The 26,181-nt window shown below is 38.3% G+C and overlaps 1 protein-coding gene across 3 annotated transcripts in view; it reads left to right on the top strand.

The window, feature by feature from the left end:
* The window catches only part of CHRM3 (cholinergic receptor muscarinic 3), a 521,859-nt gene that overhangs the window by 98,532 nt on the left and 397,146 nt on the right, over positions 1-26,181 (top strand). For all 3 annotated transcript variants that reach the window (XR_010127531.1, XM_063670731.1, XM_063670724.1), the window contains exon 2: positions 8,127-8,225. The gene's annotated coding sequence lies outside the window, so the exon portion shown is untranslated. The remainder of the gene's footprint in view (positions 1-8,126; positions 8,226-26,181) is intronic.

Below are 26,181 nucleotides of genomic sequence, written 5' to 3'. Positions count from 1 at the left end.
TGGAAGAAACAGCTAGGTGTGGTGGTGTGTGACTGTTGTCCCAGCTACTCACGAGGTTAAGGTGGGAGAATCACTTGAGCCCTGGAGTTTCAGGCTGCAGTGAGGTATGATGGCACCACTGCACTCCAGTCTGGGCAACAGAGCAAATCCTGTCTCTAAAAATTATTTTTGAAAAATAAAGTGAAACGTGGGAACAAGACAGTGGTGGGTGTTGTGTAGGGGCACTCCCAGCCCACATTGACATATGTCAGAGCCAGTGGCACAGAGTACACACCATGTACATCTTCTGTCCTTGGGCAGCTGTGCTCTGAGGAAGCAAGGGGAAAGTTGAAAGGGATCTTATAACAAAGGCTTCTATAACATAAAACTTTCTCATGTAACAGGAAATATTATAAGTAAACTCCAGTTCATACATTTTTATAAGCCTATACTTTCACCAGTCTAAATTTGTTGGATGGAGGAAGACAGGATATCCCTATATTTATGGAGATCTTGAAGTTAAGTTGATTTTTGCTGAACATTTCTCTTATTTATTATGATCTTCGTGAGGGAACAGAAACTATTTCTCTACTAAGGAAAAATGTAAATTCCAGCTCAATGATAAACTGCAAATGACACTTGGCTTCAGTGTTGGGAAGGCATCAGGGGACGGTGGGGGCTGTGGCACACTGGGAATCCAGCCATCCCAAAGGGGAGACCCTACTCAGCTCACGATTGTCAGCATCACACATGAACAGGGTACAATATTGGCACAATCTCATTATTATTATTATTGAGACAGGGTCTTTCTCTGTTACCCAGGTTGGAGTACAGTGGTGCGATCATGACTCACTGCAGCCTCAACTTTCTGGGCTCAAGCAATCCTCCCAAGTAGCTGGGGCCACAGGTACATACCACCACCTGGCTAATTTTGTAAATGTTTGTAGAGATGAGGGTCTCGCTATATTGCCCAGGCTAGTCTTGAACTCCGGGCCTTAAGCGTTCCTCCTTGGCCTTTCAAAGTGGTGGGATTACAGGCATGAGCCATCACACCTGGCTCCCTATTATTTTAAGAGAAAAGAGGCAAAAGGTTTTCACTTGAAATCTCTTGATCTTAAAGATTGCCTCCCCAAAACATGTTATGTTACCTGTGAGGTTTCCTTACTTAGATTTTTGCCTTGAACCCTCTCTAGCTCTGTATTTGCCACTGCGTGATGTAAATTTTCAGTGAGCCCTTTTGATCTCTCCTAGAACTTGACCTCAGCAATGCTAAACGGAGTACTCTGTCAACACTAGAAGATTGTTCTTCCACCTAATGTTTCCTGTCAGTCAGTGGTCTACCATACTCCTTGTAATGTTATTTTCAAATTATTTAGTATTGGTAGGTACGGTCTGATTGTTTCTTTATAATTGTCTCAAAATTAGTTTTCCCTTTCTGTCTCCACCAAGCACTTACCTAGGGGTACTCTCATTAACTTACTCCTGAACTAATGCAATAGCTCTGCTGTTTTTATTCATTGCAGGAGAGAAATTTGGTGTGCTCACTGTAGGCTGGACACCTTACAGAGTGCTTGGGAAACAAAACTGTAAGCAACGTCCCCACACACGGGTTCCCATCCTGCTGTTTCTCTTTCCAAATGCTTGAACATCAGGTTTGTCATTCTCAGTTTCTATATTGATTATGCCCTCTAGCAATATCTATAAATCTCTCTTGCTATCAGATGCAACCTAAACTGTTTAGCCTAGTGTTCAAGGATTTACTCTGGCTGTGGTCTGTCCTTTGCTTCAGTCTTCATTTATCATAGTGCCTTCTGGGGACAAGGGGATCATTTTTTCTTAGCTCTCAACTTTACCGCCACAAACCCCATCCAGTGTCAGTCCCTTTTACTTTCAGCCATCATCCCCTGATCCCTGCCCATACATAAAAGAACAATAGAAAATGTTGAGTTCTTTTCTGTCTGTGGGAACTTGATCACGACACAATTTAGAAACAGAATTGGCAAACTTTATTTGAAGAACCAAATAGTAAATATTTTAGGTTCTGCAGGCCATATGACCTCCTTGCAACTACTCACCTCTGTGGTTGTATTGTGAAAGTAGCCAAACCAGGTAAATGAAATAGTGTGATTGTGTTCCAATGAAACTTTATTTACAAAACAGGTGGCTCATAAGCTGTAGTTTACCAACCCTTGATTTAGAATATCTTCCCCTACCTCTGTGTTCCTGAACTTTCTGCTCTCTGATGCTTCCTCATCACCATCACCAGAAACTTTGTTTCTGATTACCTGTGGCACTGCCCTCTACTGCTGCATACAGTAATGGAAAGGTTACCTTCTTAAAGGTGACAATTTCCTGGACGGGGCCAAATGTTGTTCATCTTTATATCCTTGCATTCAGTAATATTTATTGAATGAAAATATGAAGAACCATTTGCTCTATGTCACTAAATTTCCTAGATTTTGACATTTATTGCAATTCCAATTTCTAGATAGAACTTATTGAGAGAAGCAATAAAAGCTGATGCAGAACAGATTAAATTCTTGTTATATTTGTGCTATTCTTTCTTCCACTTGCATATGAAACTTGATATAGAAAAGCATAGCCAAAATAGGTAGAATTTTGTTCAGTCAGTAGATTCAAATAGATGGAGGAAAAGTCCCTTGTTTAAGACATTAAAGTAAGACAAGCCAAAGCTATTTTTAGGATTTTTGTGCATGATAGGTACATTGAAACCCCTAATAAAAATATTATTCGTTTTTCAAATTCAGTATAATATTATATCATTATTTTCAGGTAATATAGTCTTTAGTAAAGCAGAAAACCCCTTGAAAATAAGTGAAAAACAGAGTAGAATTTAGTACATGGTCTACTTTAAAAAATTGTTCAGAATTTAGTAGTTTTAAGGTACACAGGAAATTAACACTTAGATTTTGGGAGAAAAGCCTCCATGTACAGTAGGAACAAAATGTATAGAATACCTAGCAATAAGTTCAGTCAGAAACATGTAAAAAAACCAAACACTTCAGACTTCACTTTGAGATTAAAAAAAAAAGCTGAATCTTTGGCAATACAATGGCAAGTTTTTAGATAGGGAGATTTGGTATTGTGAAAATGTCAATTCTTTATGACTACATTGCAATTCCAATCAAGATAACAATAAAATGTTGAAGTGCTTACAAGGATAATAAGAAAATGAATCCAAGATAGTATGATTTTTTTCAATCATATCAAATGTATAAATCTTCATGTATAAGGGAAAAATTGTATTGCTTTTTATAGAAAAAAAGCTGTGCTACTAAAAATACAAAGTCAAATGACAAAAATATGCTTGGATAATATTTGCCAAAAAAAAAAACAAAAAAAAAACACAAAGACGGAAAAAGGAAAAATGTCCTTCAAAGAGAGATAAATACAAACTACCCAATAGAAAATTAGGCAATAAACAGTTCACATTTAAAGGAATAGTCAATAATCATGTAAAACTCAACCGCATGACTCAATAAAGACATGAATATTAAAATAAGACACACTGATTTGCAAAGATCAACAAGTTTGTTAATGCCCAGTATACTAAGGGTGTTGGTAAATGGGTCCTCTCATAGTCTCTTTGTGAGAGTGTAAATTGGTGCAAACTCATGGGTAGGCATTTGGCTAATTACCTGCCAACATACTAACATGCAAGATGCTTGTTACCAACATACATACATGCTTAAAAGTATTTATGAAATGTACATAACCTTTAACTCCTCCTAAAAGTCAAATTCCCCTCCTGGAATGATTTCCTACTTATGTATTAGCAGAAGTACAGAAGGTATTATTACAGTGAACACAACCAGAATGTTCATTAATAGAGGACCAACTGAATTATAGTAAATCTCTATTGTGGAATTAAAGCAATTAAAAAGGAATTAGATGGGCCAGGCATGGGTGGCTCAGGCCTGTAATCCCAGCACTTTGAGAAGCCGAGGCGGGCAGATCATCAGGTCAGGAAATCGAGACCATCCTGGCTAACAAAGTGAAACCCCGTCTCTACTAAAAATACAAAAAATTAGCTGGGTGTGGTGCCTGTAGTCCCAGCTACTTGAGAGGCTGAGGCAGGAGATTGGTGTGAACCTGGGAAGCAGAGCTTGCAGTGAGCCGATATCGCGCCACTGCACTCCAGTCTGGGTGACAGAGCGAGACTCCTTCTCAAAAAAAAAAAAGGAATTAGATGGTTTTGTAGATGTTGATACAGGTATAAGACAACCTTCACAATGTAAAGGGAAGAAAGTACAGCATATACTGTACTTAATTTACAATTTCCCCTGTATAAATTGTTAGGCATTTTGTATGCATAAAATTCCATAAGAATTGTTAAGAAACTAATGTCAGTAGTTACTTCTAGAAAATAGGTTAGGAGAAAGTTTGGGAAGGTTTGAAATTTATACCTGTCTATATATTTTCAGCTATATTTATATGCTACTTTTGCAATAAAAATCTGGTTACAAATAAGGATTTTCAAACTTCTCGATCTTCTGCAGCTAGAGAAAGGCAGGATAAAAATTGCAAGTCTTTCTTTTTGTGTAAGAAAAAATTTGGGGGCCAGGTGCGGTGGCTCACGCCTGTAATCCCAGCAGTTTGGGAGGCCAAGGCAGGCAGATCATGAGGTCAGGAGTTCGAGACCAGCCTGACCAACATAGTGAAAACCTGTCTCTACTAAAAATATAAAAATTAGCCGGGCGTGGAGACACGTGCCTGTAATCCCAGCTACTCAGGAGGCTGAGGCAGGAGAATCGCTTGAACCTGGGAGGCGGAGGTGAGCTGAGATCGCGCCATTGCACTCCAGCCTGGGCGACAGAGCGAGACTCTGTCTCAAAAAAAAAAAAATTGGGGGATCAGTTAGGAACATCTTCATTTCTCATTCTTGGTATCACTTACATAGCTGTAATGAATGTCATCTAACCCTTTACACATTTTCAACAAGGTTTCAATACCTATCTTGTGGAAGGCATGAGTTAGGTAGAGGAACAGGATAGCTTTTGCCTTCAGTGAGCTGATCATCTATTTATATCAGTCATAGATGATTAGTTAGTGATACTTTATGTTTTTTGCTATTTCGGGGGGCTTTAAGAATATCTTGGGGACATATATGGCCATTATTACCAAAAATAACTTGCAATTAGGCCATTTACTTTATTCCATTTTCTTAAATTCGAGGAACTAGTGTACGATATATTCATGTTCTGATGCATGTATCCAGAACTTATGGAAATGTTTTGTTGATAAGTCATGGTGGATTGCTCTGGCTTTGTTTCTGGACAGGTATATGGACAGTTCTCATGGGAAGAAGGAGGAAAAAATAATCTGTTCTGACCTCTTCCTATGCAGTAGAGGGTAGTGCTAAAGAGAGCAGATGTTAACAATAGACTACCTGGATTCAGGTCCTGGCTCTTCCCCTACTCACTGTGGGAACTTCAGCAAGTTATCTAGTCTCTCTGCAAATATGAAAATAATTGTATCGTAGGGTAGTTTGGAGGCTTAAGGACATAGACAAATGTTGCATACTATTTAGTATGAGTACATAGTAAGTGCTCGATAATGTTAGCTAAAAGTAGTATTTCTTTTGCTGCTTCATCAATTCCTGATTGATTGTGACTTCAAAGTTGGCAGTTCTGGTTTTCATTTGTATGACCTCAGGAGTAAATGAATGTCTTATGTACATGTGGCAGTTGTGTATATGTTAAGCACTGCTGAAGAGTGCTCTTTGGCTGAAAGATCTAGTCATATTACAATGTTTCTAAATTTATTTATGAAATAAGTGAAAGGAGCAAACAAAGGTCAAGTCTCAGTGGAAGAGACCTTGGGATCCTCCTTCTCTGTAATGGTCTGTTCACTGGTCTGTCTCTATTAGAAGTAGAAGCTTCTCAGAAATAAGGACTGTGAACACTTGCAGTATCAAGCACAAGACCTAATGATTAGTAAATATCTCTTGAATTGAATACGTTCTGTTTCTTTTATTAGTATTATATTATTATTACTATTTATTTTTTGAGATGGGGTCTTACTCTGTCTCCCAGTCAGAAGCGCAATCATAGCTCATTGCAGTCTGGAACTACTGGCCTCAAGCAATCCTTTGGCCTCAGCTACCTGGGTAGCTGGGACCCCAGGCATGTGTCACCAAGCTCAGCTAATTTTGTATTTATTATTTATTTATTTTATATTTATTTGAGACAGGGTCTCACTCTGTCACCTAGGCTGGAGGGCAGTGGTGCCATCACAGCTCGCTGCAGCCTCATTCTTCCGGGGCTGACTTCCACTTCAGCCTCCCAAGTAGCTGGGACTACAGATGTGCACCACCATTCTGGGCTAATTATTATATTTTTTGTAGACATGGGGTTTTGCCATGTTGCCCAGGCTGGTCTCAAACTCCTGGGCTCAAGTGATTTCTCCCCTTGGCCTCCCAAGGTGCTGGAATTACAGGCATGAGCTGTGGCTCCTGACCCATTATTATTGTTTTTAATTCACACATCATAATTATACATATTAATGGGATACAGTGTGATATTTCCGTACATTTATACAATGTGTAATGCCCACATCCATCCGTCCACATTAGCATTTCCATCACATCAGACATTATCATGTCTTTGTGTTGAGAACATTCCAGATCTGCTCTTCTAGCTATGTAAAAATATACAATAAATTGTTTTATTATAGTCACCCTATAGTGCTGTAGAACACTAGAACTTATTCTTCCTATCTAGCTGCACTTTTATATCTATTAACCAACCTCTGGCTATCTTCCCACCCACTACCCCTCCCAGCCTTCAGTAACCACTGTTCTGTTCTGTAGGTCTAAGAGATTAACTTTATTAGCTCCCACATATGAATGACAGCATGTGGTGTTTATGTCTCTGTGCTTGGCTTACTTTACTTAACAGAATCTTCTCCAAGCTCCATGTTGCCATGAATGACAGAATTTTATTCCTTTTCATGGCTAGATAGTATTCCATTATATATACCACATTTTCTGTAGCCCTTCACGCACTGTTAGACAATTACGTTGATTCTATATCTTGGCTATTGTGAATAGTGCCACAATAAGCATAGGAAGGCAGATGTCTCTTGGACATACTGACTTCATTTCCTCTGGATATGTAGCCCATAGTGGGATTGCTGGATCATATGGTAGTTCTATTTTTAGTTTTATTTGAGAAAACTCCATGCTGTTTTTCGCAATGGCTATAATAATGTACATTCCAATCAACAGTGCTGTTTCTATTGCTTTTTAAACTCAGTCTTACTCTTTGCCTTCTGAACCCTTCTGGGTTGTTTTGAAAGCCACGTGCAGGGGAGCTCAGAGTAGTTATTGTGAAGCAAGTACAACACCAAATATTAGTTAACACTCACACACTACTGTGGGCCAGACACTAATCCCAAGGTATGATGTGTATTAATTTATTTAATTCACAATTTGGCTGTATGAGGTAAAATGTGTAATGATCCATTTTGGCCATGGGGAAACTGACTCTCAAAGATATTAAGATGTCAAATAACTTGTGGAAGCACACACACATAGCTTGTAAGTACAGAACAAAAACTTGAGCCCTGGCTAAGTATATGTTTCTAGCCATCCAGCAATATTGCTTTTTACTTCCAAAAAGTCAGCAGATACCTACCTACCTACCTAGAGAGCTCTGTCTTTCCTCATGAACTTCTTGCTCTTCTCCTTTGAAAACTTTTCCCACATTCTCTGTTATGACCCCTTTCTTCCCATAGTAGGTAGATTTTGTAAGATATTAAACTCAACCTCTGGTACCTTTGAAGTATCTTTGTTATACCTATGCTTCATTGCTCACAGAGAGCCTTCATGGCAAAGGAAACATTTTAGCTTCCATGCAAAAGTGTGCTTTATCTAAATAGGATTTACCCACTGATCTAAACACTGGTCCTCCTTCCTCCTAGTGGATATGGCAGGAAACAGAGGAAAATGCTTTTTCCCTATTCCTGATTTCCTGGGAGACACTTTTACCCCAACATTCCTGGCCTTACTGTACTCTCTCACTCTTCCCACACACGCAGCTGAGGACGAACTCAGCTGATAAGAAATCTGAGCAGAATAACCTTGCATGCTCTGCTGAGGGACCGTCTTTTTTCTCTGTCTGCAGAAAGAAGGACTTTGCTGCTTTGGGCAAGGCTCTGAACTTAGGTGTAAAGCATTGCCCTGGAAGAGGGAACCTACCCAGTCCATTGCTGCCTGCAACAAGGTAAGTGAAATTGATCTCCATCTACCCATTCTCCAGGCCAATTTTCATCAGTACTCAGGGTGATCAAGGCTTTCATAGGCTGATTCTTTTGTCTTACTCTTCATTTGTCCAAAATTCATCTGAGAAGACTAAAACTTCAATATTATACTGCTTAAGAAATGTAATAATCCTGACAGCTTAGCACTGCAAGTTCCTCCATTTACAGGTGAAGTAACTGAGATTCAAAAACATCAGTAAACTTGCACAGCTTAAGACTGTAGCTGAACTGAAGTTAGGCCACAGATTTAGTATTTTTCCAGTAAGGGAAAGATTTTTGCAAGGAAAAAACTAATATTAAAAGCAAAACACTCTGAGGAATTGTTTCTTTTAATATAATTAAATACTAGAAATATACAATTGGTGAAGTTATTCATTGCTGATACATTAGTACCTTTCATGTAGATTCACACAGGTTGACCAATAACTGTTCTCAGGCAGGTCTCCAGGATCTATCTAGAAGATCCTAGGCTCCTATTAGAAGAACTGTGTGTTTTGTTGGTAAACTAGACACAATAGACCAGGCTTCACTTGGCAGGTTGCCACTTTTTATCAAAACTCTATCAGATGAATTTTTCTGAAAAATTATACATCCTTTACTAAAAATATTTTTGCTAAATTAATCTGTGGGAAGATGTTCTTATCGCATATTTATGAGATGAACATTTATTTGTATTGTTTCTTGAAAACTTTTTAAAAATAATAGTATTAAAACATATTGCATAGGCTGCCAAGCACACAATAGGAATCTCAAAAGCAGTAAGGCTGATAAAGCAAGAGTTTTGTATTTAATTAGCAAGCTCTGACTGAGCAGAAAATTAAAATCCCCTACTTGGAACTACATATAAGGAAGAATGAGAATTCAGACCCTAGGCATTATTGATGCTCAGTTGAAGGCAGCTTGTCAAAGCACTGCTTTTTATTAATGCCCAATAGTTCTTAAATACAAACTATATACAAATGATAAAACTACACTTCTGCCCAGTTGAACCTGATGCAGGAAAGGCAGGTCTCAAAATTGGGGCTTAGCCCAGGAGGGTTCTTGGCTTTACACAGGAAAGAATTCACCAGGAAAGAATTCAAGGGTGAGCCAGTAATATGAGACAGCAATCTTTTATTGAACATTACTACTCCTTGCAGAGCAGGGCTAACTCACAGGCAATGTGCCCAGATTTGGTAATGTATGGGCTCTTGGCAACTGTATTTATACTTACTTATATTCACTTTTAATTACATGTAAATTCAAAGGCAGGTTAATTCAAATTGAGGGATGCATTATTTAGAACTTTCTAGGAAAGAAGCGGCAACTTCTGGGTCATGGCTGTGGAATGGGGTGATAACTTCCTGGTTGTTGCTATGGCATTTGTAAACTGTCATGATGCTAGTGGGAATGTTTTATGCTAAAGAGCAATGAGAGCAGCTAGAGATGGCTTTCATTGCCCTCTGCTGGTTCCTGCCAATTTGATTTCTTCACTTCATTGCCTAGGGACCAAATCCTGTTTTGGTCAGCAGGGTTGTGACCAAAAAACAAGTCCTACTGATCTCCTACCTCAAATCTGCACTATGTGCACTTCAGTAGACAACTTAATATTGAATATATGTGTGAAGATACATACATAAAAAACACCTAAACCTAAACAACTTAGCAAAAATGTGTATATAGTTCAGACTTTTTTTTTTTTTTACACATGGCTTGCTTTTATTTTTTATTTATTTTTTATATTCCAGAATACATGTGCAAGATGTGCAGGTCTATTGCATAGTTGAATATATGCCCTGGTGGTTTGCTGCACCTATCAACCCATCATCTAGGTATTAAGCCCAGCATGCATTAGTTCTTTTCCCTAATGCTCTCCCCAACCCAGCCTTCCCCGATAGGCTCCAGTGTGTGATGTTCTCCTCCCTGTGTCCATGTGTTCTCATTGTTCAGCTCCCACTTGTAAGTGAGAACGTGTAGTGTTTGGTTTTCTGTTCCTGCATTAGTTTGCTGAGGATAATGGTTTCCAGCTTCATCCATGTTCCTGAAAAGGACATGACCTCATTCCTTTTTATGGCTGCATAGTATTCCATGGTGTATATACTTCATCTCTTTCTCCCTCTGGAGAATCATTCTTCCATAAGAAAAAAATGATATATTTGACCTGGTTCCTTTGGGTCTTCCTTTCCAGTCATCCTTGTATTGAAGAATTCTTTAACATTTTTCAGCACTCCATTGTACATTTCTGACTGTACTAAGTCCCTTCCTCATATCCCAGTTTTTATTCCAATGGAAAATGAAATTCTTGAACTCTATGCTTACAACTTTTCAAAATTCACATATTGGGTACAGGGTTCAAGTGTTTGGTTGCTTCAAATATTATAATTGTTTCCATCAGTTGTGAAACCCACAAAAAGGAGGGTCACACCAACATCCTTAGAATTGAGGTCATTGAAATCCATGTAGGCGTTTGGGTATTCCCCACATTAAAGCACCAACTGTTAGGCAAAAAGCCAATGTCAAAAGAGCAGGCTGGCATGTGGACCTCTTGCTTTATCTATCTTCCCTCTAATTAGCTTTCCTTTTAGCCTACAGTCCTTCCCTCCACTCCTTCAAGTGCAAATTCAGCTACCCCTTCTTTGAGCCACTCTCTCAGTTCAAGCCCTAAAATGCTTATGTTTACTTCTCCTGACCTATACTGCAGTGGGATTTATGCTCTCTGAGGTTACAGTGGAATGGAGATCAGGTGTGGCTTAAGCACAGGTAGTTCACATTTGAGAGCCAGCCTTCCTCTCTTTGAACAGGGTCCTGCTCCTCACCAGCTGTGAGATCTCACCCTAGTTACTTAAACAGTCAGCTTTGCTTTCCCGTTATAGAATGGGGATGGTAATAACAATTGCTATTGTGAGGAAGAAATCATCAAATCCCTATAAAGTTCCCAGCGTTTAGTAAGCACTCAATATATATTAGTTATTATTACTGTTATTGTTCATTCCTGCACACCCATCTTGATTTTCTTTCTTCTATTCAAAGGCAAGCATACTCTCTTCTAGAATTCATTTTGTATTTCCTTCTCCCTACTTTTAGCAGCCTATAAAGTAACTAGAATTACAAGGGCAAAGGGGTAGAAAGCATACCTACTATCATTGGGAGGCCAGAGGGACCAGGAATTCGGTAGCAACTTCTCTGTTCCTGGTATCTAAAGCTTAAGTCTGTGCTATGTTGAAACCTGAGGACAGTCAGTCTCTTTCATTGGTTTTATCTAAAATAATACTTTTACCACTCCTTATTGGCTGATGTCTCTCTATTTATTTTTTTTTCTTGAACATATTGATGCAGAAATGACTGAGGGGGCAAACCAGATGAAAATGGCATAATGGTATTATCTGAGTATAGTCTGGCAGGAACTGGCCATTGGATGGATATTATGAACCCCATTTTACATGCAAAAAATCAAGATTTGGAGAGGCTAAACCAATCGCCTCTGTAAAATTCCACTCCTATACTTGCCAGTTTTATGAGTTTATTTAATCTCTGTAATCCCAAGTTTCCTCATTTGTTAAATATATATAATATCTATCTTGCAGATTATTTTAAAGACTGAAGAAGATAATTGTACAATAACTGATATAATATCTATCATCTACCTATTTATACAGGAAATATCTAGTGTGTGCTAGTAATTCTAGTGTGTGTGTGTGTGTGTGTGTGTATAATTATATATATTATGCGGTTGTATCTCCAATGACAACCTTTGTCTCATTCATCTCCAGATTATACCAGGAACTAATCTTAGGCAATTTCTTGTACTGATATCTTGTACTTCTCCAACATGGATGATATATTTTGAACGTAACTTTATACAAGTTTAATGTGTATACCATATGTGTATAGTCTGAAGGTTTTTAAAAAGAATTTTGTTGTTTTTAACTTTCTGCAGTCAGGGTCCTGTTTGGTTGCATCTATGATGTTCTCTGCAGAGGAGAGCTGCTACCAAATGCATTTCCCTACCTCAACAATTGCCTTTGGAAATCTCACTTTCCCAGCCAGTCCTCCTATGTGTATATGCATACACAGACGCTAAACTAGACCTCTTATGCTTATAGTAAGAAGTATTTTAGGTTGGATGCATGGTAAATTAACTAGACAGACCCAGAAAATACAGTTGCATTGATATTCCCAAGTAGGATCTATTGAAAATAGTAACCAGAACTATGTTTCTGGAGAGTAAATTTAGAGAGACATGTTATTTTAAGGAATGCCAAAGAGGGACAGCATTTTTGGAAGATCGTTGCTGGTGGATGGTAAGGATTAGCATGGCCTTTCTTTTTATCAATTGGGTTAGGCACCCCACATCCTGATTTTGAAATTACTCTTCATTTTATTCAGTGCTCTTCAGAGACTGTAAAAAGATTGATTAATATTCATTCAAGCTTAATTGGCTTTGGAAAGAAAAAGTAAATCAATAAGTACATTAGTAAGCAATTTTTTATGAAGAGTAATAATGGCAGAGGGTAACGGGGCAGCACAGCGCCAGAGATTGGGGGGTCACTGAGCCCCATACCACACTGAGGATGTTGGTCTCATGTCTCTCTTTGTGCTTCTTTCATGTTCTCACTCTTTTGCTAGCTCATGAGCAATCTATTTCCCCAGTACGTTACTTGGATGAAGTAGAAGTAGATCATACTATCTGTTCCAAGGTCTTCCTTTCCTTATCTGCAAGTTACTCTCTTGAAAGAATAACAAAAGGTTGAGAGATCTGTACTCACTTTTATTGCTTTCTTTTCTTTCGTGCCTCCTCTCTATTTCACAGAGGTGATAAAAGAGAGGTAAAATGAAGTATAAAGCCAGGGCAGACTAACAGTGGTGAAACCTGGTAAGGAATGAGGCCATTGCCAATACTTTGAGAAGATCAGCAGGAGAAACTGAGTATGGGTGATGCGAAAATTATTTAAAACAATTAAGACAGTACAGGCAGCAACAAATCCGAGTGGACATGGCTGGGGGCAGGGATCTGCCATGTCACTTATTAGATCTCCAGGGGGAAAGTTATACAGTGTCTCAGCATATGAACCAGGGCACCTGGGCAGCAAGAGAACAATTATGAAACCTGAGCAAATCAGCAGCTATTTATTAACCAATATAAACCCTTAAAATAATAATAACAATAACTTACTAACAATAATTTACCAGTTGGTATGGCTAGACCCATGTATGACAACTGAATATCAGCCCTGGAGCTGCAAATGGAGCCACACTGAGGTCCTAGTAGTGGGAACTGACAGTCAAAGACAGATATTGAGCAGTACCAATTTTAGGAATTATATATTTGCTTTATTCAACTTTTTGTTAATCATATATAAGTACATATCAAGGCATTTTCCTGGTGGAACTAAAACAAAATCTTGAAAGTTTTTACTGTGAATAATAATTCAATTTGTAAAGATGTCTGTGATTGAGAGGTTTTAAAATACCTACCATATTGAATATGAGTGTTACTCATGTGCACTCTTGGGTTTTATGATCACTGTATTTATTTTTAAAGTAACCTAGTAATTGCAAAAATAACTTGCAAAAAATGGTTTATTTCATAAAAAGTAAATTTGATTTCAATAAAATTAAATTTCTGGATAATGAATCCTACATCTTTGTGTGTGTGTGTAATCTAAGCATTCTAAAGGGCAGTTGGATCTACAGAAGACCACAACTTTGCTTTATTAATAAGCAAAATAGGGAAATATAAACCATAAGTATAGACTTTCTGAGAGCTTAGCAGAAAACTCTCGTCTTACTGATTAATAAATTGTTCATCAATGCTGTAATGGACATTACCTTACTATCATGAACTGGAATGTAGGTGTCTGGCAAAGCCTGATATACTTTTGTGTGTAAATTAATTTTTAAGACTTTTGTTTAAAATGTATCGTTTCTCCCTTATTCTTTTACAGAACAGTTAGCTAATAAAACTTTAATAAATGAGTACTAGATTCTGGGCATTTGCAAGTTACTATGCAGTTATACATCTGACCTACTTTGTTTGATCTTCACCTCCTTTATAGTATGCTATAACTGTTTTATTTAGCATGCTTCCTTTTTATTTAGTGTGCTTCCTTATATGTAGGTCCTCCTTTCCTAGTAAATTAAAGACTCTTGCAGTCAGGAACCTTAATTTTTATAATCTTGTTAGTGTTGAGCAATGTGGAAGATGCTTGAGAACTGTTTGAATTGAATTTCATTCAAGGCTGGTATCTTTCAGCTTTGAAAGGTAGAAGTGCATATTGGTAAGTTACTAGAAATAAAGGGTGAATTTCTTCAAATTGATACGTTACTTCCGACTATTTCATGATTTAGAAGGGGTTTGGCTTCTGGATTTAGGAGATCATTCGGTGCTATTTCATGCCTTTAAGGAGGTACAGAGAAAGGAATGTTATTCAGCCTGGGAGAATATTTCCAACAGGAGGGTCAGAACTGGCCTTTCACAGGGGATAGTATTTGAAAATAGGTGTAAAAAGATATTTCAGGCAGAGGGAGGAGCTATTTATGACCTTATTAATTCAGTAAGCACATATTGAACACTTACTGTATGTTAGGCAAAGAAAAGACTGTTGAGATAAGCAAGGTTACAAGAAGTAGTTTTAAATAGCTTGGAGGTTGGAGTTAAACTTGGAAAGGTTGACTGGCACTTGATTGTTCAAGGCTCAGTAAAAGATTATATTTTCTAAAGAGAGATTCAATAATGTTTCTCATCCCATGTGCTCTTCTTGAACTTGGTGCCACCACCACGACCATCAGGAGGTAGAAAGCCGCAAAAAGATCTTCACTTAGGCACATTGTCATCAGGTTATCCAAAGTTAAGATGAAGGAAAGTATGTTAAGAGCTGTGAAACAGAACCACCAGGTAACCTATAAAGGAAAATAAAGGAAAACCTATCAGAGTAACAGCAGATTTATCAGCAGAAACCCTACAAGCTAGAAGGGATTGGGGCCTTATCTTCAGCCTCCTCAAACAAAACAATTATCAGCCAAGAATTTTCTATCCGGCAAAACTAATCATCATATATGAAGAAAAGATACAGTCTTTTCAGACAAACCAGTGCTGAGACAATTTGCGACTGTCAAGCCACCACTACAAGAACTGCTAAAAGGAGCTCTAAATCTTGAAACAAATCCCGGAAACATATCAAAACAGAACCTCTTTAAAGCATAAATGGCTGTGGGTTTGTCATAGATAGCTTTTATTATTTTGAGATACGTCCCATCAATACCTAATTTATTGAGAGTTTTTAGCATGAAGGGTTGTTGAATTTTGTCAAAGGCCTTTTCTGCAACACGTATGTTTATTGCAGCACTATTCACAATAGCAAAGACTTGGAACCAACCCAAATGTCCAACAATGATAGACTGGATTAAGAAAATGTGGCACATATACACCATGGAATACTATGCAGCCATAAAAAAGGATGAGTTCATGTCCTTTGCAGGAACATGGATGAAGCTGGAAACCATCATTCTCAGCAAACTATCGCAAGGACAAAAAACCAAACACCGCATGTTCTCACTCATATGTGGGAATTGAACAATGAGAAGACTTGGACACAGGAAGGGGAACATCACATACCGGGGCCTGTTATGGGGTGGGGGGAGGGAGGAGGGATAGTATTAGGAGATATACCTAATGTTAAATGATGAGTTAATGGGTGCAGCACACCAACATGGCACATGTATACATATGTAACAAACCTGCACGTTGTGCACATGTACCCTGAAACTTAAAGTATAATTTAAAAAAATAAATAAATAAAGTAATTAAATCCCGAAAAAAAAGCGTAAATGACACAGAACCTATAAAACAAAAATACATGTTAAAAAGAAAAAAAAAAACACAAACAACAATAACAACAAAAACAAAGTACACAGACAACAAAAAGCACGATGAATGCAACAGTACATCACATTTCAGTACTAACCTTGAATGTAAGTGGCCTAAATGCTTCACTTAAAAGATACAGAAACACAGAATGGACAAGAACTCACCAACCATCTGCTGCCTTTAGGAGATTCACCTAACACATAAGGACTAGCAGAAACTTAAAGTAAAAGGGTGGAAAAGGCATTTCATGCAAATGGACATGAAAAGCAGGCAGGGGTAGCTATTCTTATTTCAGACAAAACAAATGTTAAAGTAACAGCAGCTAAAAGAGACAAAGAGGTACATTATATAATGGTAAAAGACCTTGTGCAACAGGCAAATATCAGCATCCTAAACATATGTGCACCTAACACTGGAGCTCTCAAATTTATAAAACAATTACTAATAGACTTAAGAAATGAAATATACAGCAACACAGTAATAGTGGGGGACTTCAGTACTCCACTGACAGCCCTAGACAGGTCATTAAGACAGAAAGTCAACAAAGAAACAATGGATTTAAACTATAGCTTGGAACAAATGGACTTAACAGATATATACAGAACATTTTATCCAACAACCGCAGAATACACATTCTGTTCAACAGCACATGGAACTTTCCTAAAGATAGACCATATGATAGGCTATAAAACTAGCCTCAATAAATCTAAGAAAATTGAAATTATATCAAGCATTCTCTCAGACCACAGTGGAATAAAACTGGAAATCAACTCCAAAAGGAACTTTCAAAGCAATGCAAATATATGGAAATTAACCTACTCCTGAATGAGCATTGGGTCAAAACCAAAATCAAGGTGGAAATTAAAAAATTCTTTGAACTGGGCTGGGTGCGGTGGCTCACGCCTGTAATCTCAGCACTTTGGGAGGCTGAGGTGGGCAGATCACAAGGTCAGGAGACCAAGACCATTCTGGCTAACACAGTGAAACCCTGTCTCTACTAAAACATACAAAAAAAATTAGCTGGATGTGGTGGTGGGTGCCTGTAGTCCCAGCTACTCGGGAGGCTGAGGCAGAATGGTGTGAACCCAGGAGGTGGAGCTTGCAGTAAGCTGAGATTGCGCCACTGCACTCCAGCCTGGGCGACAGAGCAAGACTCTGTCTCAAAAAAAAAAAAAAAAAAAAAAAAATTCTTTGAACTGAACGACAGTAATGACACAACCTATCAAAACCTCTGGGATACAGCAAAGGTGGTGCTAAGAGGAAAGTTCACAACCCTAAATGCTTACTTCAGAAAGACTGACAGAGCATGAACTGACATTCTAAGGACACACCTCAGGTAACTATAGAAACAAGAACAAACCAAACCCAAACCCAGCAGAAGAAAGGAAATAACCAAGATCAGAGCAGAACTAAATGAAATTGAAACAAGCAAACAAGAAAAATACAAAAGATACGTGAAACAAAATGCTGATTCTTTGAAAAGATAAATAAAATTGATAGACGATTATCAAGATTAACCAAGAAAAGAAGAGAGAAAATCAAAATAAATTTGTTAAGAAATGAAACAGGAAATATTACAACTGACACTACGGAAATACAAAAGATCAATCAAGGCTACTATGAACACCTTTACGCACATAAACTAGAAAACCTAGAGGAGATGGACAAATTCCTGGAAAAATACAACCCTCCTAGCTTAATTCAGGAATAATTAGATACTCTGAACAGACCAATAACAAGCAGTGAGATTGAAATGGTAATTTAAAAATTACCAACAAAAAAAAGTCCAGGACCAGATGGATTCACTGCAGAATTCTACCACACATTCAAAGAAGAATTGGTACCAATCCTTTTGATGCTATTCCACAAGACAAAGAAAGAAGGAACCCTCCCTAATTCATTCTGTGAAGCCAGTATCACCCTAATACCAAAACCAAGAAAGGACATAACCAAAAAAGAAAACTACAGATCGATATCCTTGACGAATGTAGATGCTAAAATCCTTAACAAAATACTAGCTAACCAAATCCAATAGCATATCTAAAAGATAATCCACCATGATCAAGTGGGTTTAACATACACAAGTCAATAAATGTGATACACCACATAAACAGAATTAAAAACAAAAATCACATGATCATCTCAATAGTTGCAGAAAAAGCATTTGACAAAATCCAGCATCCCTTTATGATTAAAACTCTCAGCAAAATCAGCATACAAGGGATATACCTCAATGTAATAAAAGCCATCTATGACAAACCCACAGCCAACATAATACTGAATAGGAAAAAGTTGAAAGCATTCCCTCTGAAAACTGGAACAAGACAAGGATGCCCACTCTCACTACTCCTCTTCAACATAGTACTGAAAGTCCTAGCCAGAGCAATCAGACAAGAGAAAGAAATAAAGGGCATCCAAAATGGTAAAGAGGAAGTCAAACTGTCACTGTTTGTTGATGATATGATCGTTTACCTTGAAAACCCTAAAGACTCCTCCAGAAAGATCCTAGAACTGATAAAAGAACTTGGCAAAGTTTCTGAATACAAGATTAATGTACACAAATCAGTATCTCTTCTATACATCAACAGCGACCAAGCAGAGACTCAAATCAAGAACTCAACCCCTTTTACAATAGCTGCAAAAAATAAAATAAAATACTTAGGAATATACCTAACCAAGGAGGTGAAAGACCTCTACAAGGAAAACTACAAAACACTGCTGAAAGAAATCATAGATGACACAAATGGAAACACATCCAATGCTCATGGATGGCTGGAATCAATATTGTGAAAGCAACCATACTGCCAAAAGCAGTCTACAAGTTCAATACAATCCCCATCGAAATACCACCATCATTCTTCACAGAATTAGAAAAAAAATTCTAAAAATAATATGAAACAAAACAAAAGGCCTGCATAGCCAAAGCAATACTAAGCAAAAAGAACAAATCTGGAGACATCACACTACCTGATTTCAAACTATACTATAAGGCCATAGTCACCAAAACAGCATCGTACTGGTATAAAAATAGGCACATAGACCAAAGGAACAGAATAGAGAACCCAGAAATGAACCCAAACACTTACAGCCAACTGATCTTTGACAAAGCAAAGAAAAACATAAATTGGGGAAAGGACACCCTTTTCAACAAATGCTGCTGGGATAATTGGCTAGCCACATGTAGGAGAATGAAACTGGATCCTCATCTCTTGCCTTATAAAAAATCAACTCAAAATGGATTAAGTACTTAAATCTAATACCTGAAACTATAAAAGTTCTAGAAGATAACATTAGAAAAATCCTTCTAGACATTGGCTTAGGCAAGGATTTTATTGCCAAGAACCCAAAAGCAAATTCAATAAAAACAAAAAATATTTGGGACTTAATTAAACAAAAGAGCTTTTGCACAGAAAAAGCTTTGTCAGCAGAGTAAACAGACAATCCATAGTGTGGGAGAAAATCTTTGTAATCTATACATCTGACAAAGGACTAATATCCAGAATCTACAACAAACTCAAACAGATCAGTAAGAAAAAAACAAACAAACAATCCCATAAAAAAGGGGGCTGAGGACATGTGTAAGCATGATATACAAGATATACAGATGACCAACAAACATATGAAAAAATACTCAACATCACTAAGATCAAGGAACTGCAAATCAAAACCACAATATGATACCACCTTACTCCTGCAAGAATGGCCATAATACAAAAATCAAAAAACAGTAGATGTTGGCATGGATGTGGTGAAGAGGGAACACTTCTACACTGCTGGTGGGAATGTAAACTAGTACAACCACTATGGAAAACAGTGTGGAGATTCCTTAAAGAACTACAAGTAGAACTCTCATTTGATCTAGCAATCCCACTAGTGGGTAACTATCCAGAGAAAAAGAAGTCATAATATGAAAGAGATACTTGCACCCACGTTTGTAGCAGCACAATTTGCAACTGCCAAATTGTGGGACCAACCCAAATGCCCATCAATCAATGAGTGTATAAAGAAACTATGGTATATTTATATGATGCAATACTACTCAGCCATAAAAAGGAATGAATTAACAGCATTTGCAGTGACCTGGATGAGACTGGAGACTATTATTCTAAGTGAAGTAACTCAGGAATGGAAAACCGAACATCTTATGTTCTCACTCATATGTAGGAGCTAAGCTATGAGGATGCAAAGGCATAAGAATGATACAATGGACTTTGGGGACTTGGGGGGAAGGGTGGAAAGGGGGCAAGGGGTAAAAGACTAAAACTATGGTGCAGTGTATGCTGTTTGGGTGATGGGTACACCAAAATCTCAGAAATCACCACTACTTACTCGTGTAATCAAATACCACCTGTACCTCAATAACTTATGGAAAAAAATAACAATTTAATAAGAACTAAAAACTCTTTATCAGCTCTGTATTTTGAGAAAATTACTGATTTCTTTGCCTTTGTTTCTTCAGCTTTAAAATTAGGGCTCATATAAGTACTTGCCTCTTAGAGCTGTGAGAAATGAGTCGAATTAAGGTGTAGAGGAATGCTTGAAATATATTGTTCAGTAACTTTTCTGGGATGATGATGATGATGATGATGATGATGATGATGATGATGACTGATATGGTTTGGCTTTGTCCCCACCCAAATCTCATCTTGAATTCCCACATGTTGTGAGGGGGACCTAGTGGGAGGTAATTGAATCACTGGGGCAGGTCTTTCCCATGCTGTTCTTGTGATAGTGAATAAGTCTCATCAGATCTGATGGTTACATAAAAGCAGAAGTTTCCCTGCACAAGCTCTCTTCTCTTGTCTGCTGCCATGTGAGACATGCCTTTCACCTTCTGCCATGACTGTGATTCCTTCCCCACCAACATGGAACTGTAAGTCCAATAAACCTGTTTCTTTTGTAAATGGCCCAGTCTTTAATGTATCTTTATCAGCTGCATCAAAATGGACCAATACAGTAAACTGGTACGAGTAGAGTGGGGCACTGCTGTAGATACTCAAAAATATGGAAGTTACTTTGGAACTGGGTAACAGGCAGATGTTGTAAGAGTTTGGAGGGCTCAGAAGAAGACAGGAAAATGTGGGAAAGTTTGGAACTTCCTAGAGACTTGTTGAATGGCTTTGCCCAAAATGCTGATAGCAGTATAAGACAATAAGGTCCAGGCTGAGGTGGTCTCAGATGGATATGAGGAACTTCTTGGGAACTAGAGCAAAGGTGACTCTTGTTATGTTTTGGCAAAGAGATTGGCGGCATTTTTCCCCATCCTAGAGATTTGTGGAACTTTGAACTTGAGAGGTATGTAAGGTATCTGGTGGAAGACATTTCTAAGCAGCAAAGAATTCAAGAGGTGACTTGGGTGCTGTTAAAGGCATTCAGTTTTATAAAAGAAACAGAGCATAAAAGTTTGGAAAATCTGCAGCCTGACAATGAGATAGAAAAAAAATCCCAATTTCTGAGGAGAAATTCAAGCCAGCTCCAGAAAGTTGCATAAGTAATGAGGAGTTGAATGTTAATCCTCAAGACAATGGGGAAAATGTCTCCAGGGCATGTCAGAGGTCTTTACAGCAGGCCCTCCCATCACAAGCCCAGAGGCATAGGAGGAAAAGATGGTTTCATGGGCGGGGCCTGCACTGTGCAGCCTAGGGACTTGGTACCCTGTGTTCTAGCCACTCCAGCCATGGCTAAAAGTGCCAAGGTACAGCTCAGGCTATTGTTTTAGAGGGTAGAAGCCCTAAGTCTTGACAGTTTCCACGTGGTGTTGAGCCTGTGTGTGCATGGAAGTCAATAATGGAGGTTTGGGAACTTCTGCCTAGGGTTCAGAGAATGTATGGAAATGCCTGGATGTCCAGGCAGAAGTTTACTGCAGGGGTGGTGCCCTCATGGACAACTTCTGCTAGGGCAGTGCAGAAGTGAAATATGGAGTCAGAGCCCCCACACAGAGTCCCTACTGGGGCACTGCCTAGTGGAGCTGTGAGAAGGGGGCCATCGTCCTCCAGAACCCAGAGTGGTAGAACTACAGACAACTTGCCCCAAGCACCTACAAAAGCCGCAGACACTCAGTGCCAGCCCATGAAAGCTGCCAGGAGGGGGCTGTACCTTGCAAAGCCATAGGGACAGAGCTGCCCAAGACCGTGGGAACCCACCTCTTGCATCAGTATAACCCAGATGTGAGACATGGAGTCCAAGGAGGTCATTTTGGAGTTTTAAGATTAGACTGCCCTGTTGGATTTTGGACTTGCTTGGGGCCTGTACCCCCTTTGTTTTGGCCAATTTCTCCCATTTGGAATGGTTGTATTTACCCAATGCCTGTACCCCATTGTTTCTCGGAAGTAACTAACTTCCTTTTGATTTTACAGTCTCATAAGCAGAAGGGACTTGCCTTGTTTTTGATGGGACATTGGACTGTGGACTTTTGAGTTAATGATGAAATGAGTTAAGACTTTGGGGGACTGTTCGGAAGGCATGATTAGTTTCGAAATGTGATTTGCGAAGGGCCAGGAATGGAATGATATGGTTTGGCTATGCCCCTACCCAAATCTCATCTTGAATTCCCATGTGTTGTGGGAGGGAGGAACACAGTGGGAGGTAATTGAATCATTGGGGGCAGGTCTTTCCCATGCTGTTCTCGTGATAGTGAACAAGTCTCACGAGATCTGATGGTTATATAAAAACAGGAGTTTCCCTGAACAAGCTCTCTTCTCTTGTCTGCCACCATGTGAGACATGCCTCCACCTTCTACCATGATTGTGAGTCTTCCATCCCCACCCACTTGGAACTGTAAGTCCAATAAAACTTCTTTCTTTTGTAAATTGCCTCATCTCAGTTATGTCCTTAGCAGCAGTGTGAAAATGGACTAATACAATGATGATGATTATATTCTTGATAATAACAGTGAAGGTGATGAAAACATAAAGATATCACCTTCATGTGGGTTATGTGCCTACAGTGTTATATTTTCAATGATATGTTTATGGCCCTGTTTATGTGAATAGACTAAAACTCATGGAATTTAGGAAACTGGTCTCATTTATTTTTGTATATCAAGCAGAGCTGTGCTTGCTGGACTGTTAAAAGAATAGGCTGTTGAGTTAAAAAGTTAAAATCTGTTTTGGACTTGGGGGCTTAGGATGCAAGAGGGTATCCCTATAATTTATAAAGAAATTTCTGAAAATGTGAGCTTTGTGCTTATGAGAAAATCAGAGATTTAAATGATAGTTGAAGTCACAATTGGAGAAAATCTCTGTGGTATAGGACTGATTAGAATACAAGGCAGAATTCAGTAATTATTTCAAGCACAGAGCTATGGATCCTGAGGCAGAAAATATTAATTCTGACTGGGAAGACGGAGGAAGAGTTCACAGGGAAGGTGACACCAGACAAGCTTCTCCTTTAAATTTTGGAGTCTTTGGAAATGACTAGTAATTATATTCAAATTAATTTCCCAAAGAAAACAATTAAATTGGCTCTCCAAAGTTATTCTTCAGAGAAAAAAGAGGTGAAGCTACACAGTTTCCATTTAATAGTTACTAGCTGAATATAGGAGAACAATTATGAAGCTAGGTGGTTCTGTACAGTGAAATATGGGACCTCGAGCTCTATATTTCAGTATTTTCCAGAATTTGGGTAAATTGTCATGAATGTCAGAAGTTCTCATTAAAATGTAAATAATATGTTTAAGCACCAAATTTGACCATAAAGGAATTCTTTGTGTTTTTCACTGAACTACATCACTAGCTTTATTCTGGTCATGCTTTAATTATTTTTGGTTTTGTTATTTGCAATTTAATACTTGTAATATTCTTTTCTATGATTTAAATTAAAAAGTGACTATATGTCTTTGGTCTTTAATCTCTTCCTCAACTCATGCAAGTCTAGCTTCTACACTTATTGTTCTACTTCAAGCATAATCACCAATAAACTCCTATTTGTAATTCCAGTGAGTACGTTCTTACGAAATCAGCCTTAGAGCTTATTAGCAAAGTGCTTTTGACATGGTGGGTGTTCAACATATAATTATTGATTACGTGAGTCATGAATCAAATATCAAATTGGCTCTGATCTAATCCTAGATCTATCTCTGACTAGTTATGTTGTTAAATGGGATACGTTACTCAGTCTTTCAATTTCAGTTTTTCATCTCTTTATGTATTCTTTAGGCTTATGATTCAGCTGTGTATTGTGAGATGATAACTTGGAAAAAAAATAAAATAACTTTGCACAAACTGTAAGTAGTAGGGAAGACTAGAAGAAGCAGGAATTTATTTAGAAACAACTGTTCCAAATAAATACACTGGATACACAGCGAAAAGACTAGGTCTGTGCCTCATCCTATGTAAAATGCCTCCATCCTAAGAGACATTTATTGACTATCTTAGCCAGGTATTACAGTGATAAGGAATTTGTCACTTTACCTCAAACCACAAGGTCTTCAGAATCAAGAGCTAGTATTTTACTTTCTTGATTTAGCTAAACCATCCAGTGAAAATGCACGGGGGAAGAGTGAATATATTTAGTTAATTTTGTTTATTGAGAAGTATTTATTCTTGTTACCCTCCCTTCTGGGATATGTTACAGCAAGAACAGGTTTTTTTTTTTTTAACTAATGAGTAATTACTGATCTTCTTATAGTCTTACAATTATTTAAATAAATGCTATCAATGAGAATACCCAATAATATGCTATTTCTGTTTATATAAAGAGGAAATTAACCCAGAATTTCTATTCAATGGCATCCATGTCTGTGACTCCAGGATAATCTGTATATAAAATACTTGCAAATGTTTCCCTCAAGGTACAGCTGGAGTTGATTTCTGTGTGATAACCCCAGCCAAGAAGCTCAGAAACTTCTGGAATCATGTGAAACCGTGTATTAACATAGAAATGTTGATACTATATACCTATGTAGCAGATAGGAACAGTTTTTAAGAAGGCAAGGTCTTCCAAACATTATTTATGATATTATAATGCCTATAGAATAATACTAAATGTTTTTCAATGTTTGGGACTAAATTCAGTACATAAAATAAAAGGTGTCTTTTTAAGCATTAATTTTGCTAGATATTGTGTATACTGGGTTTTATTTTCTTAGTCAACAATTAACAAGTTTTAAGGGCCAGGTGTGTTGACTCACGCCTGTAATCCTAGCACTTTGGGAGGCCGAAGTGGGCAGATCACCTGAGGTCAGGAGTTCGAGACCAGCCTGGCCAACATGGCGAAACCCCGTCTCTACTAAAAAATAACCAAAATTAACCAGGCGTGGTGACACATTCCTGTAATGCCAGCTACTTGGGAGGCTGAGGCAGGATAATTGCTTGAACCTGGGGGACGGAGGTTACAGTGGGCCGAGATCATGCCACTGCACTCCAGCCTGGGCAGCATACGACTCCATCACAAACAAACAAAGTTTTGAGAAGTAAAAGCTATTTACCTTACCTTTGTGTAATAATTCCTGAGATATAAAAGAAGCTGTAGTTGACAATTTAAGGTTGATTCTCCAGTATCTATCCTACTTCCAAATTGTTAGTTTAAGCCAAACATCATACCCCATTTTCTCTACCAAATGTTGGTTTAGAAAAGAGTATGTGTGGTAGTCCAGGCCTATGAGACATAAACCAGAATCAACTGGTACCTTCTATAGTGTTTTCTTGTTCAGTAGAAGGAGAATTAGGAAGACACTGTCTCCTCTTTTTCCTCTTGGGGTGTGGACATGAAAATGCTGTAGCCATCTTGTGATCATCACAGAGAAGCTAACTAACAACTAACAGATGGGGAGAACCTCTATCTTTAGTGCATCATTGGATTGGAATGTACCTGGAGCAGATACTAACCCCTCAGATTTTTTTTTTTTTTGAGACAGAGTTTCGCTCTTGTTGCCCAGGTTGGAGTGCAGTGGTGCCATCGTGGGTCACCGCAACATCCGCCTCCCTGGTTCAAGTGATTCTCCTGCCTCAGCCTCCCGACTAGCTGGGATTACAGACATGAGCCAACATGCCCAGCTAATTTTGTATTTTTAGTGGAGATGTGGTTTCTTCATGTTGGTCAGGCTGGTCTTGAATCCCAACCTCAGCTGATCT

This window comes from Pongo pygmaeus, chromosome 1, assembly GCF_028885625.2.
Source record: "Pongo pygmaeus isolate AG05252 chromosome 1, NHGRI_mPonPyg2-v2.0_pri, whole genome shotgun sequence".
NCBI classification, from domain to species: domain Eukaryota; kingdom Metazoa; phylum Chordata; class Mammalia; order Primates; family Hominidae; genus Pongo; species Pongo pygmaeus.
Note: the sequence above shows the minus strand (reverse complement) of the source record. Positions and strands in the feature narration are given on the sequence as shown.